The sequence below is a fragment of the Schistocerca serialis genome, chromosome 1 (genome assembly GCF_023864345.2).
Source record: "Schistocerca serialis cubense isolate TAMUIC-IGC-003099 chromosome 1, iqSchSeri2.2, whole genome shotgun sequence".
Taxonomy (NCBI): Eukaryota; Metazoa; Arthropoda; class Insecta; order Orthoptera; family Acrididae; genus Schistocerca; species Schistocerca serialis.
The window spans coordinates 939729282-939743410 of NC_064638.1; positions in this window are offsets into that span (position 1 = coordinate 939729282).

The following is a 14129-nucleotide window of genomic DNA, read 5'->3' on the forward strand; positions in this document are numbered from 1 at the left end:
GTCGAATGTTGTCCAATTGAGACTGCAATCATAATATTTAATAGTAAGTATAGCGATCATATATATAGGTAGCCAGTTTCCTAGGACAATTCTGTCTGGGGGTGCATGGCGCATGTTGGCGGTGGCTTGTGGTGGGAATGTTTCATGTTTCCGGCTAACAACAGGAGCTGTCCAAATGGAATGGCCTACTGGGGTACAGGATTGTAGCTGACCTAACCGTGTCGTCCTCTACACGGCTGAACAGCGAACTAATACTCAATATCTGTTGGACAGTTTTCGTGATCACGTTTGCTCTCCATGGAAATTTGAGAAGATTCAATATTGTCGTATGTTTGAGATGGACCGTTATTCACTCCTATGCAAATTGTCAGGTTGACTGCTCCTGCACATTTTCCTTCTTTATTAGGTTGACAGAACATCGATTGTGGGGTGTGTTGTGTGCATCTAGCAAGTGAAAGACGGGTGGAAGACACTTTTTCTGGTTTTCCATACATGAAAAACACCTTAGTTGACTTTCTAAATTATAAGGATGATTTGGAATCTGTTGTATCAGTGACATTGGTATTCACGAGTGCAAATATCAGATTCCTCTATTCTTTTTTTTAATTTTCTCATAAAGATCTTCACAGACAAGATGGATTTCTAGTTACTCATTGGTTTACAGCATGCTCCACCTAGCTAATGTTTCGGATATCTAGAGTATTACTTTCCAGACTATATCTTCGGAATTACACAGCGTAAGCGACAGTGCTATGCAAGTGATATTGCTATGTGCTTCATATCGAGAAGTATCGCGAGAATGGTACGATATTCTGGTAAACTATGTGAAAATATATATGTTCTTGTAATCCCAGAGTCTGGAGATGGGTGTAGAAAGCAAGCGAGCATGCAGGTCAGGGCCAGAAACAGTAAAACCTCTGCGACGAGGGAAAGCTGATCGACCCTTGTACAGCAGTTTGGAGAGTGACCTCAGCCCACTGACGGTGCCCTGATGATGCATCTGGCCAGAGTGTGTGGGGCTAGGGGGGGGGCAGATGACTTGTGACCATTGGCTGTGGTGGGGAAGTATCTAGTGCTGTGAGGACTATGTACAATCCATGTGCTTATCCTGTCTGTCTTTGTGGTATATGTACGAGTGTCAGGTGTTTACTACATAGATACGGTATGTGGTGATATAGCAGGGTTGGAGATCGGTATCACGCTGAAATATTCAAGCTTCTGTTGTCAGTGGCAGGTCAGTGTAACTGAGGAAGTTTCTTCCCGTATTAGACGATCTGGAGACCACGTTTGCAGGGTTTAGCTGCCAGTGAAATATGGCACTCTGTAAAAAATAGTTTTGCCACTGAAAGTCTCATCTTCAGAAAAAAATCGATCAGTGCTTCCACACTGGCAGCATCCATAACTTGGCGGGTAAATTCGGTAAGAGCTAATCAGAATGATCCTTTCATTCACAAGACGACCTCTGTGCTGGGACATAGGAGCCTCTACAGACTGGTTGGAACAAGACAGGGGCTAGGTATCTCAGGAATGTTCTGAGAGTAACATCTTTTCTTCTTCTTTGTTGCCAGCCTTGGTGGCCGAGCGGTTCTAGGCGCTACAGTCTGGAACCGCGAGACCGCTACGGTCGCAGTTTCGAATCCTTCCTCAGGCATGGATGTGTGTGATGTCCTTAGGTTGGTTAGGTTTCAGTAGTTCTAAGTTCTAGGGGACTGATGACCTTAGAAGTTAAGTCCCATAGTGCTCAGAGCCATTTCAACCATCTTCTTTGTTCAAGTGCTCAAATATAAGTTGAAGCAGACTATTTACTTCTGGTGGGATTCTGTCCCTCATCCATCACTGTGGCATTAGGTCATCTCCAGATAAAGAGCTGTAGGACACGAAATATTCCAGCCATTTTACTCTTCTACAGGGCAGTGCTTCGAATTCTGTTTGCATATTTAGTTCTGGTTTTCCCATCTGTGTTTAGAGAGCGCTCTCTTTTCAAACAACATAAATGCTTTTATGACTAACGGTGTTTCTCAAGCATGCACATACTTGATAAGGCTTTTAGCGGTGAGAGTGTTAACCGTTTCTGAGACGTATGCTGAAAACAGGATGTCACGATTTGCCGGAAGAGTAGAATTGTATGTGTAGTTAGGACCATCAGGAAGAATGCATTTGGTGTAATTTTGGACTATTTTCATAAATAGGTCCTGTTAGGGCAAGAATTTCCATGCTGCAGGTTGAGACGTCATGAAAGCTCTTACAACAACAAAAACGACTGTTAACTATTTCTGCGACACATAACGATTTCTGAGAGGACGACTTGACTCTTATTTACATAGATATGAAACGTCAGTATAACAATGACTACCTTTTATCAGTCTCTGCGGGGGTGAGCAGCTAAGTGAACATCTCACTCAGCACTGGGCCTGCAGCTATGAAACTTATGCGTCAGCCACGATGGCTAGGTAACCAAGTGCACTGCCAGAAGCGTCTCACATGTGGGATGGGCTGTCCCATTAGCATCACTAGGAAGAATGCATCCAGTCATCATTCCACCTTGGAACCTTACAGGGAACAGCATATGATCGAATTTCTTAATGATGGTCTGAAAGCATTTTCACATGCAGTGACTGTTTGTGCACTGCATTATTTTTGGCTGTTTAAGTGTTGTGAGCGTGTTTGTAGGACGTTACACAGGCATTATTTTTTGCCAATTTTATATGTATTGAATGTGTCTGTGCCTCAATGTACTGTATTATTTTGTGAACATGTCCATAGTCTGTGCAATGCATTATTTCAACAGTTTACAATTAGTGAGCATGTTTGCAGAACATTACATACGCATTATTTTGACAATTTACGATTTGTTTGCATGTATGTACATTGGTGTACTGCATTATTTCGGTGATTTATGAGTAGTTTGCCTGTATGTAGGCTATTTACTGCAACAGGAAGCATACCAGAACGAGTGTTCTGTATCAGTGTAATAAGTATTTGAAATCCATCCCTAAATAAACTGTTCCACCTTCTCAACGAAAATAAATAAAGTACTCTCCCTCCTCTTTCCAGCTGCTGTATACAGACTGACCCCCTTTCCCGCCATTTTTCACCAGACTGCCATTAGACGACTGTGCCCTCTGGTGGCAGTACTGTGTGCTAGGTCAGTTGTACTCTGGACCTCATGGTGAATACACTGTGTGAAGCTACTACCTATGACTACTCAAATTGTTTAAATAAACACTGCATTCAAAATAAAGACTTACGTCAATCCTATCCAGCAGCCCAGCACAGGCTGAGCCCTTTTACCTCCAGTTCCAAGGAAGAGTTGGTGGTCACATGCTTACGTTAGTGAAGGTAGCCCAATTGACCTATTTTCCCGTGAAAATCTGAACTTCCCACTGTGACATCATAGCGACGTTGGCACATTTATCACAGTCATCTTGAATAAATTTGGCAACAACTCACAGTGGGATGACGGTGGCCTTGTCCTCCCACTCATGTGCACGTGCTGCATTACCTATCCACAAAGCATTCCACATATGCTGGATGGGATTTATGTTGGGGGAGTGCACAGGTTATTCCATTGGCCGAATATCCTCTCTGTCTAAGAGTTCCTCCACCTGCGTTGCACGCTGTGGCTCTTAGCTTTATGGGACCTTATATCTAAGGTCATCAGTCCCCTAGAACTTAGAACTACTTAAACCTAACTAACCTAAGGACATCACACACATCCATGCCCGAGGCAGGATTCGAACCTGCGACCGTAGCGGTCGCGCGGTTCCAGACTGTAGAGCCTAGAACCGCTCGGCCACTCTGGCCGGCTGCGTTGCACGATTCAGACATGCACTGTGATCTGAAAAAATGATGTCCATATTGAGTGCACCAGTGAAAAGCTACAATGATTAAAGCTTACCTTGTCACAATAAAGTTGACCGTTCAAGCATTGTCATCCATAAAAATCAAGTCAGGATTTAATTCACCTATGTAAAGGCACACATGAAGAGGGAGTACAGTGGCACAAAAAGATAGACCAATGAGTGTACTGTGTTCAAAGATTTGGAGATAACTACACATATACAACTTACACCTCCCCAAAACGTAACACTTAACCAAACAGATAATGATCGACAATGTTCGTGAATATAATACGTGTTTGCATCTGTCGCCATACAAGGATAAGTCGAGAATCATTACTCAGAGTAACTGCTCTCATGCGAGAAGATCACGCGAGCCCAATCCTCGCAGGTCCAGTCCAACCACAAACGGTGCCGCCGCTCTGAGTGTCAACGGACCACAACGTACCCTTCGTTGGGCAAAGAGACTACCACCACGCAGTTGCCGTGCAACTGTGGAACATGAGATTACGTCCCTTGTAGTCCTGTTAAATATGGCTGTCTTGCACCTGCTGTTGGGCAAGGGTCCCCTCTTGCCTTTTGGACGATGAGACTGTAATTGACCACGATCGACCACGTCCTCACTTTCTGCCAGCAGTGCCTAGGTTTGGTACGCTACCCACGCACGTTAAACAATGCTGTGAGCAGTAACAAACTCCTGCTCTACACTCATCGCATTCTTCCTTCTTCCAGTTCCCCCATGATTCTTCTACATTTGTGTCAACCAAATGTTGTATCCTGACCATGAAGTAGTGAAGAACACTACTACAGTGCATCATAACTGCTATATGATTGATAAACATAGTCGTTTCTTGTGTCATCAACTGTCTCATGATGCAGGGCAGCTCCAATAGGCGCCATGTAAAATCCAACTTTTGTGCACGAGTGAGAAATCTCTGAGAACGTGCTCCCACAGTATCATTCATTTCGACTGAGCTGTTAATATGTTATGTTACTTTATCTATCTCGCCTTTAAGTTTTGCAACGGAATGTAGGAGGAGACATTAGCGTTTCAGGCTGTACGTATATCCGTGAGTGAAGATTTGTTGAAGAGAGGTGTATATTGATAGGGGTGAGAAGTCGACTTATCCGATTTCTGACCAGTAGCCTACTATCTGGACTTGACAATTATCTGCAGGGAGGACTTCCGGTTGGTCCTAGGAGCAGTCATGAATCGAAGAGGGGAGGGTGGGGGTTGGGGGAGGGTTGACTCATATGGGTCGTGATCTCTAGCCAAGGTAATTAAAATGGTTATATTTTTACGTATATGAATTTAAGCATCTTATTGAATAGAAAATAAAGCATCGCAAGATCTAAGAGCCTTCAAATGATGAGAAATTCAGGAAACTTACAATGTCTGTTCAACATGGGACATTTCTCAATTGCTCACCTGAGGATTACCGCATATTAATGCTTTTGCAGCCTGACAACCTCCAGACAACATTCCAGCCAAATAGGCTGCCATTCACAGCATGACGGCAACTGCTGTCAACAACAAATCTGACACAGTTCGTGAGTCTATGTATAGAACAGGAAAAAAGTGGAAATTCACTAAAGCAAGACACAAAGGGAAAAATCCTCCATTAATGAAAACAATGGAAATAAAGGTTAACTGATTTTCCCAGAGGGAGCTGCGTTCTGCCCGTTTTCACGTTCACTTAGCCGCAGTCTGCAGAACTGTGTCCACAGTCGTAATAGTTGTAGCGCTAAGTGAAATTTAATATCAGGTAAATTACAATGTTGTTGAAGCTGAGAATGTTCCTCGCTATTATATTTCTTAGATCAATTCAATTACGTGGCACATGAACTTCTCAAATATTCAGATTAATGCCCTTAGAATTGTAATATATATATATATATATATATATATATATATGTGTGTGTGTGTGTGTGTGTGTGTGTGTGTGTGTGTGTGTGTATTACCCCCTGTAGCTGCTGGAAATTATGCGTGAAGGCTGTCAATGTCATGTTCGCAATGGTGTGGTAACACCTAAATGTGAATTAAATTGATTCTGCCATTGACAACTTGCAACCGGGAGTAACGTGTGGATTAACTCCTCAAGTTGTGACAATATTACACTCTAACTTGATCAAGACCGGTAGTTGGAGTCTAATCCTAGGAAGAGTAGATAAACTGGGTGCTGATTATTTTTTTATTATAAAAACACCTTTCAAAGAAAGATGAGCAAAGTGCACAAGTATAGTTCGTTAACTACTACTCGTTAATTTAAATTTTAGACTCGAAATTGCGCCCACATTTATACGATGGAAACACGAAGTGCTTGACACCGATTAACATCGATGTTAAAAAATCATCCACCTTGTCTGGCACATACAGTAAAGGGCGCCACGATGAAACCAACTGAACTTAATACATTTACTGTTAAAGATTCCCTATCTTCCGAGCTGTGGTGCTTATATCGCCGAATTCGGTGATGTGAAGAGCAGAGATCTGCTTCGCTCACTGCTGCCGTGGTAGTGAAGGCGATGGAGTGTTGTGTAGCTGAAAATTCTTACGACACTGAGGAAACACCATCCGCAAACTCCTAGGGTGGAAACTGCTTCCGTACCATTCCGGACACGAATCAAGCATTCCCCTTGCTCATAAGCCAGGAGCAGAGATTTGACATTAGTGTATGGTCGTAAAGAAACACTTAGCAATGCGTCAGTCTCCACAGAGAGGCGCAGGTTCGTATCTCTGCTCACAGAGAGGTGACTTTTGCTGCTCCTAGTGACGAAATTATCACATTCGAGATTCCCCAAAATCGCTGTCTATCCAAGTGCTCCTACGGATACCTACCAGAGAGTTCCTTCACCGCGAAGAGCCCAGTTTAGAGCATTCCTCGCCTCGTTAGCATGAACTCTTCCTGCTGGTAATCATCGCCCTCAATCATAACGGAATACCTCCTTCTCTCCGATTCATGAAGCTGCCAGCCAACTGCCTTCAGCGCATACTCAGTTCGTAGGAAACTTCTAGAATATACTGCGATCCCTTCTCCGTATACAATTTAGTCAACCAGATACGTTTGTGTGTCTTTTGGAGGGAATACGCCTTGGCGTCTGGTATGAGAACCTCTACGACTGTTAGCCCCCATCTGCAGCAGGCGTCCCACATGCGTTCCTAGCGTTAAAAAAAGGTTGGTCGAAGTGCTTGTAAAATGCTATAAAGGCTATATGTGCTTTCAGCATCGTCTCGTCCCCGTCTCCTTAGCAACCGCAGGTCAGTCGCGAGAGGCCCCTTTCCTCAAGCCTCGCAACGGGACGGCGGTCTTGTGTGGTAATTGCCCGGCACTCTCTCTTCAGAGCCACAAAACTGTCCTCCCTGCAGCCCTTGTTCTGTTTCGATCATGAGGACTACGAAGGCCTAAGTCCTACATTCGCTCTACTGTCAAAGTCAGTGCGAAATTACACTAAAAGCGTACACCTCTACAGAAATGCTTGTATTTGGCTACCCCGTATCAACCAATAAGAGATTAATAATTCATAACCCCACCGTGCAATTTTTTTCCGTACTAAGAAAATGAGATATGAATTGCAAAAATTATTCGTGTATGGTGGCAAAATATTATTGCCTTACAAAATACAGTAAATGTGTGTATATAATATTGTATAATTTGAAATACGTCCGCCAGTTGTCTAGCTGAGTTGTTTCTATATGGTACTAATTTCCACTACTCTAATAAAAAGGAAGAATATAAAACTTAAGTGTAACATAAATAATTGCAGAAGAGAAGCAGCCAGCATCATTCACATCCAAACTTCCACTTGCAGTTTAGATCGTTTTCCTGGTAGTGGCTGTGAATCAGCGATTTTTAATCCTTTAATGGTTACTAAAGTAAATAAGTTCTGTACTGTGGTTAAATTTTTCTGGGACGAGAAAATCATGAGAATAGCCAGCCCTCCGTCTTGAGCTGCCACTACGCAAGTGGCCCAGCTTGTCCGATGCCAGTGGGTGGGAATTTCTGTTCCGCAAGAGCATCCCGATCGTTACATCTCTAATTTTTTGGGATAGAAATTCCGAGGTCCGTTGCTGCTCGTGACATAGGTAGGGTGGGAAAGGGGGGGGGGGGGGAGGAGCGGGCCACTTCGTAGCCGCTGTTGGTGAGTGTCACCTTTCTCTTGTTTCGCATAAGTGATTTGTCAGTTGTGTTTGAATTTTCTGAGTCAAGGAAAGCAGCCACAGGCTGGTGTGCTTCTGGACAGTTATCAAAAGATTTTCTCTTCTTGTGTTGGAACGTCCGATTGGTTACTTTGAAAATTCTGTTGGAGAGAGGGTGGTAGACTCGAAGAGCCGATCTGCTCTCATCTTATTGCGTGACTACTGGTTACGCGTGTTGATTAGTTTATGCAAATCTACGGGCGGTCGTTTTTTTCTTCTATGGGGACACTCTGAAGAGTGGAGGAACAACATTTTTCAATAATCTGGGATCAAATTCCGACGGGGGCAGACTCTGTCTGGAGACTCTGGCAACAGTCTGCACCTGCCGCAGTCTCTGTCTTCAGACTCTGACAGTGACTCTTCGTCTGGATAGCACTGCTTAGCTGCGGTGGTCGAGGTTGATCAGAAATGCGTGGGACGTACTTTCGAGCAGGGCTTATTAATCATTAACGGATTTCATGGGGTTGCATGATTTACTCAATTTCACGCTCATGATTTCATTAACTCTTTTCCCTGGTTCGCGAGTGGATTTTGCTTATGTGAATTGCGTCTTCTTCCGCAAGACTGCTTATACAGTGCCCCAAGAGCGTACCGTTAACTTCCTGTAACCCCTTTAATATAACATGACCCATCCAGTTGTTTCTGCGCCATCGATGAACATAAATTTGTGGTCCTTAGAGGTGGTAACTTCCATTTTAGTTTGCTGGTTGCTTGTAATCCACTCACGAGTTCTTAATGTGTAATCACAGTAATTTTTTCCCATCGTTATCAATGGTTTTTTGCTCCTTCACTTATGTTCACACTACTACAGGAAAAGTGAAAAACGAAATAAAAAAACGAAGCATCATGAAGGAATTGTCCGAATGGGACGGAAATCCGTAGATGTGATGTACATGTACGGACATACAAATGATTACAGTTTTAGAAAAATTGGAAGATTTACTAAGGAGAAAGGTCTTCAAAAACTGAACAAGTGAATAACGTTTTGGTCCACCTCTAGCTGTTACGCAAGCTGTTATTCTGCATGATATTGACAGAGTTTCTGGAGAGCCTCCTGTTTAATATCGTGCTAAATTCTGTCCCACTGGTACGTTAGACCTTCAAAGTCCCGAGGTGGTTGGAGGACCTTGCTCGTAATGCTCCGAACGTTTTCAATTGGAGAGAGATCCGGTGAACCTGCTGGCCAAGGCAGAGTTTGTCAAGCACGGAGACAAGAAGTAAAAACTCTCGCCCTGTGCGGACGAGCACAATCTTGCTGAAATGTAAGCACAGAGTGGTTTGTCATGAGGGGCAACACAACGGCGATTAAAATGTCGTCGCTGTACAGCTAAGTTGTAACGGTGCCGCGGATGACAACCGCAGGGGTTCTGCTATGTAGAGAAATGACACCCTAGCCCATCACTCCTGGTTGTCAGGCGTATAATGGATGACAGCTTTGTATCCCACCGTTGTCTGGGTGTCTCCAGACGTGTCTTCGGCTTGGAATGTCATTGGCTGTACTAGAACTGTCTTCAGTGATGAGTCCCGCTTCGAACTGAGACCCGATGACAAGCGATGACGTGTCTTGAGACGCCCCTGATAGCGGTGGGATAAAAATCAGACTGCCGCCCACCATACGATTCAACAGCCAGAAATGATGGTATGGGATGCCATTTCTTTTCATAGGGAGACATCGCTTCCTCTGTCATTCGCGGCACGCTTACAGCACCACATCCCGTCGTTGATATTCTACGCCTAATTTTGTTGAACTTCACGGGAAGCCATCCTGAGCTTACATTTCAGCAAGATAATGCCCTTCCGCACACGGCGAGAGTTTTTACTACGTGTCTTCATGATTGATAAACTCTACCTTGGCCAGCAAGATCACCAGATCTCTCTCCAATTGAGAACGTTTGGACCACTACGAGCTAGCCCCTGCAACTAGCTCTAGACTTCGACGATGAAGGCGCCAATTCGACGGATGATAGCACGATATTCCTTTTTCAATCACTGCTCATCTGAATAACTGCTTGTATAAGGGCTAGAGGTGAGTCAGTCAGTACTGACTTGCTTTGTTTGAGAAGATCTTTCTGCTGAATAAATTGCCAATTTTTTTCTGAAAATATGATCATTTGTTTGTCTGTATGTGTACCGCACACCGACTGATTTCCGTCCTATTCTGATAATTCCTTCGTGGTGCGTCGTGTTTCTTTCCTTTTCTATTTTATTTTAAGTTTTTGTTTAAGTGTAATTCATTTTTCTTCTGATTTAGGTGCTCATGGGAGAAAATAAACATGGCAAATTGAGACTTGTTGTATCCAGTCTGTAGCTGAAAAATCTCTCCCCCTCTTATCTAACAACCTATGCAAGACCAGCACCCATGTCACGTTTACGAGGGCCTTTCTGTGTTATTACATGAGGAGTGTTCTGTTTTCCGGAACATCCAGACGGGATCAGGCATTAAAGCGTCGATATAACTCAAGACTCATGACCAGCCACTTGCAAACTTCAACTCCTTGCAAATTATGTTAAAGCAGTCTTCTTAAGACTACTTTGAAGCATTTATTATTATTATTTTATTAAAACAATTTGTAGGTTATTTGTTATAATCGGCTGAAATCCTCGCTTTGCTTGGTCCTTTTTCCATTTCATTTTGCTAACATCTATTTGAAACATCCCCTTAGAAAAATTATACATGACTGTGCTTAAACTGACACACAATATTTTTAGCGCAACTGAACCTGACTTTCAATAATCCCTACAAGAGAATGGCCCTGACTACATTAACCTATACGTTTCACAAATCACTTACCTCACAAAAATCTTCGTTACTCGAACTACTGCAATACAGTCAGCTAAATGAAAGATTCATACTACTGAAGGCACTAACTACAGACAGGCATAGTTAGCAAATTAAAGATTTTGATAGAGAACAAACAATGTATTTACCTTAATAATGTTCAAAAGTCATAATATCTATATCAGTCCATGATATCCAATATTACAAATTTACTGTCTCTGTCCAGATCATCCGTTCCGAAAACTCCGCCATCTCACTCCCCACATCCACCACTGCTGGCGACTCACCTCCAACTCTGCAACGCTACGTGCTGTTAACATCCAGCGCCCAACACTACAATAGCAGACAACAATGACAACCAGCCAGAGACTGCACACAGCACAGCCAGTGATTTTCATACAGAGCGCTACATGGCGTTACCAATATAAGAACCTAAACAGCCTACTTACATCCCCTATGCTCCCCCACAAAAATATTTTACAAATTGTTTTGGGCAGTGGCCAATACAGATTTGAAAAAAATTTTCAAAATTATAATAACAACGAAATCAGATGCACACACTTGTTGATGCAATGTTGGTAAAAAGCTAAAATTTTCGCTACAGTCCATAAAGACAGTCCTGATCATTCATCACAGTAAAATTGCAGTGTTTTTTTGTTTTTTTTCTCAAAGTCTGAGCAGTAAAAGAGAATGCACACGGAAGTAGTGGATTTCCACGCAGTCTTGAAGAAGTAGTGTTCTCCTTCCAATGGAAAGACAGTGCTGACTCTTGACATGCAGACAGGTAATGGGCCACAACAGAGCAAACCCACAGAAGAGTCAGTCGAAGTTTTGAAGAATATTAGTAGGTAGGCCATCACAGAGCAGACCCAATGTAGTCCTGGTAGAGATTACGGTATTGGTGGGCTACCAGAGGTGCAGAACCACTGCAGTCCTTGTAGAAGTAATGGTATTTGTGGGCCATCAAAGGTGCAGACCCACTGTAGTCCTTGTAGAGACGGCCAGCAGCCATCTGTTGTGACTGTGCAGGTGCACAATCACCATCGTTAGTTTTGCGGAGAATATAGCAAGTCCATAAACCACCACTTGTGCACTCACAAAGTTTTTGGAATTGTCCTTAGAACCAGCAATTCTGTTAACCAGTCCCTTGCTGAATTATTAACACACGTGCAAGCACTAACAGTCCCAACTTCTCACATACTGTGCATATATTATGACCAACAGAAACGTGTGCAGTGAAATGTAACTTAATTTGAAGAACTGGTGTCTATACAATTATAAATTTACAACATAAGAATACAATTACAAAGGTACAAAATACATCATTAAAGAACATTACAACATAACAGTACAGATAATATTTGTAGTAACACAGGCTTTACAAAAGAATAGAAATAAACATGTACATCAGTGTTACAGGAATTATGACATAAGTACATACATAAAAGATCAAAATAACTTACGAAACATCAACTTCACACATGAGTAACAAAACACAACAGATAAATAATGTCTAAACATCTTTACAAAGTAAATAACAGAGTGTTAGAAAAATGCTACCACATAACTCTCATCAGCTAAACATATAAAGACACGAAAAATACAAATACACAAGGGTATACAAACACATAGAGGGATAACACAAAAGGAAAGGACAGGGTTTGTTTTACTGCAGTATTTTGCATGGAGATCTCCCTTCATTCATCATTATTCCCAGAAAGTCCTATCTAAGCGTGCTTTCTGTATCCTGTTCATATCCTCTTTCAAAAATAGTTTTTCTCCACTGTACACTACTTTTTTGGCCAAACCATTTTCTTATAGCTTCTCAATACATTTCTTCCAATTCATCATAGCTAGTTTTTTATATAGTCTACCCTTTCTTAAGCTAACTTAAATCTACTGAGCTCAGATGCATAAACTAAGGGACGAGGCAATGCAGCAGTACAAAACAATTAACACAAACAGCAATGACAAAAATATGCAAATTGGCAAAGCAAGCAGCAGTATAGCAAAGCAAATGCAATATTACAACTAATATAAGGCAATGTGCAGCAAATAAGAAAAGTAAATCAGTAGTAAACCTGGCTTAACAGAGTAATACAAAGTGAAATTCAGTAGCACTATGCTTGGCAAACAGCAGCAGCAAATGCAATAACTAATATCTAAACATGACAAAGCTCAAGCAGAAAAAATTGTACACTAAAGACAACAGTGCAGATAAGGTAAATGTCTATTCACATCTTAATGTCTATGTCATTAAAGTGGTGCACCACAAAAACTTATTCTACAAAAAATTACCAAGTACTTGAAAAGAAAATTGTGTATGCAGTTACTGTTATTAGTCCCTTCCTATTGTTCTTTCCTTTCCAAGTGCTCCTTTTTCAAAGAATGTCGATCATAAAATTATTATTTAATAGATCTGTTGACAGAAAGTGTTCACATTAGCAAATGCATTTAATTTTATTTTATAAAACCAATGCTGCAACACACCTGGAAAACAGATATCAAATAAAATAAGCAACTATGTACGAAGTAAAGCATAAAAATATCATTCAATAGTGATGTGACATTTCATAAGTTGGTAGAAATTCTCTCAACTCTCGTAGAAAGACGCTTGTCATAATCAGGTGCACAGATGTAAGTATATTTCAAAGTAATGAGCGTGTCGTATTTGTGATGCTTTCTACAAAGTAATGTCAATAGCGGGGATAATGGCCTCTTTTTTTCTCCACCTAATGGCTTTCTTTTGTCAGACGACTATCTCTCAGCTGGGCGCCCAAAACGCATTACGTCAAGGTCACTTATCTTTCTTACCGAAATATTTACGACAGCAGTTTCCTCTACAGAGGCAGTCTCATATAAAAAAAATTTCACAGGTTGAGAATTTGCGTTACAAATGTGTAGAAACAAAATCCTATAAATATAACAGTGTCCAAAAAATTTTCGTCGGCATTGTGATACATTATGCATATACACACATTTCATAACTCTTAAAGTACGATTCTTGGTTTCCAACATCCTTTTTTCACAAATCAGAGTTCCTAGCCACTACTCATTATTCCTTACCTTATTACACATATACATATTCGTCAACAATTCTTCAATATTTCATCATAATAAATACGTAGCATAATCAAATTCCTCATACAGCATCAGCTTATTGATCATAAACATACCTCAACAGCATAATACACATCGTCATCGTAATAATAACATCATAACACCTCAGTCAAATCTCAAAAACGTCGTAGCTTTCTGCAATAATTTCAAAACCTAAAAAATTCTCTGCTCATTTCAATAGTGTCATCTACCT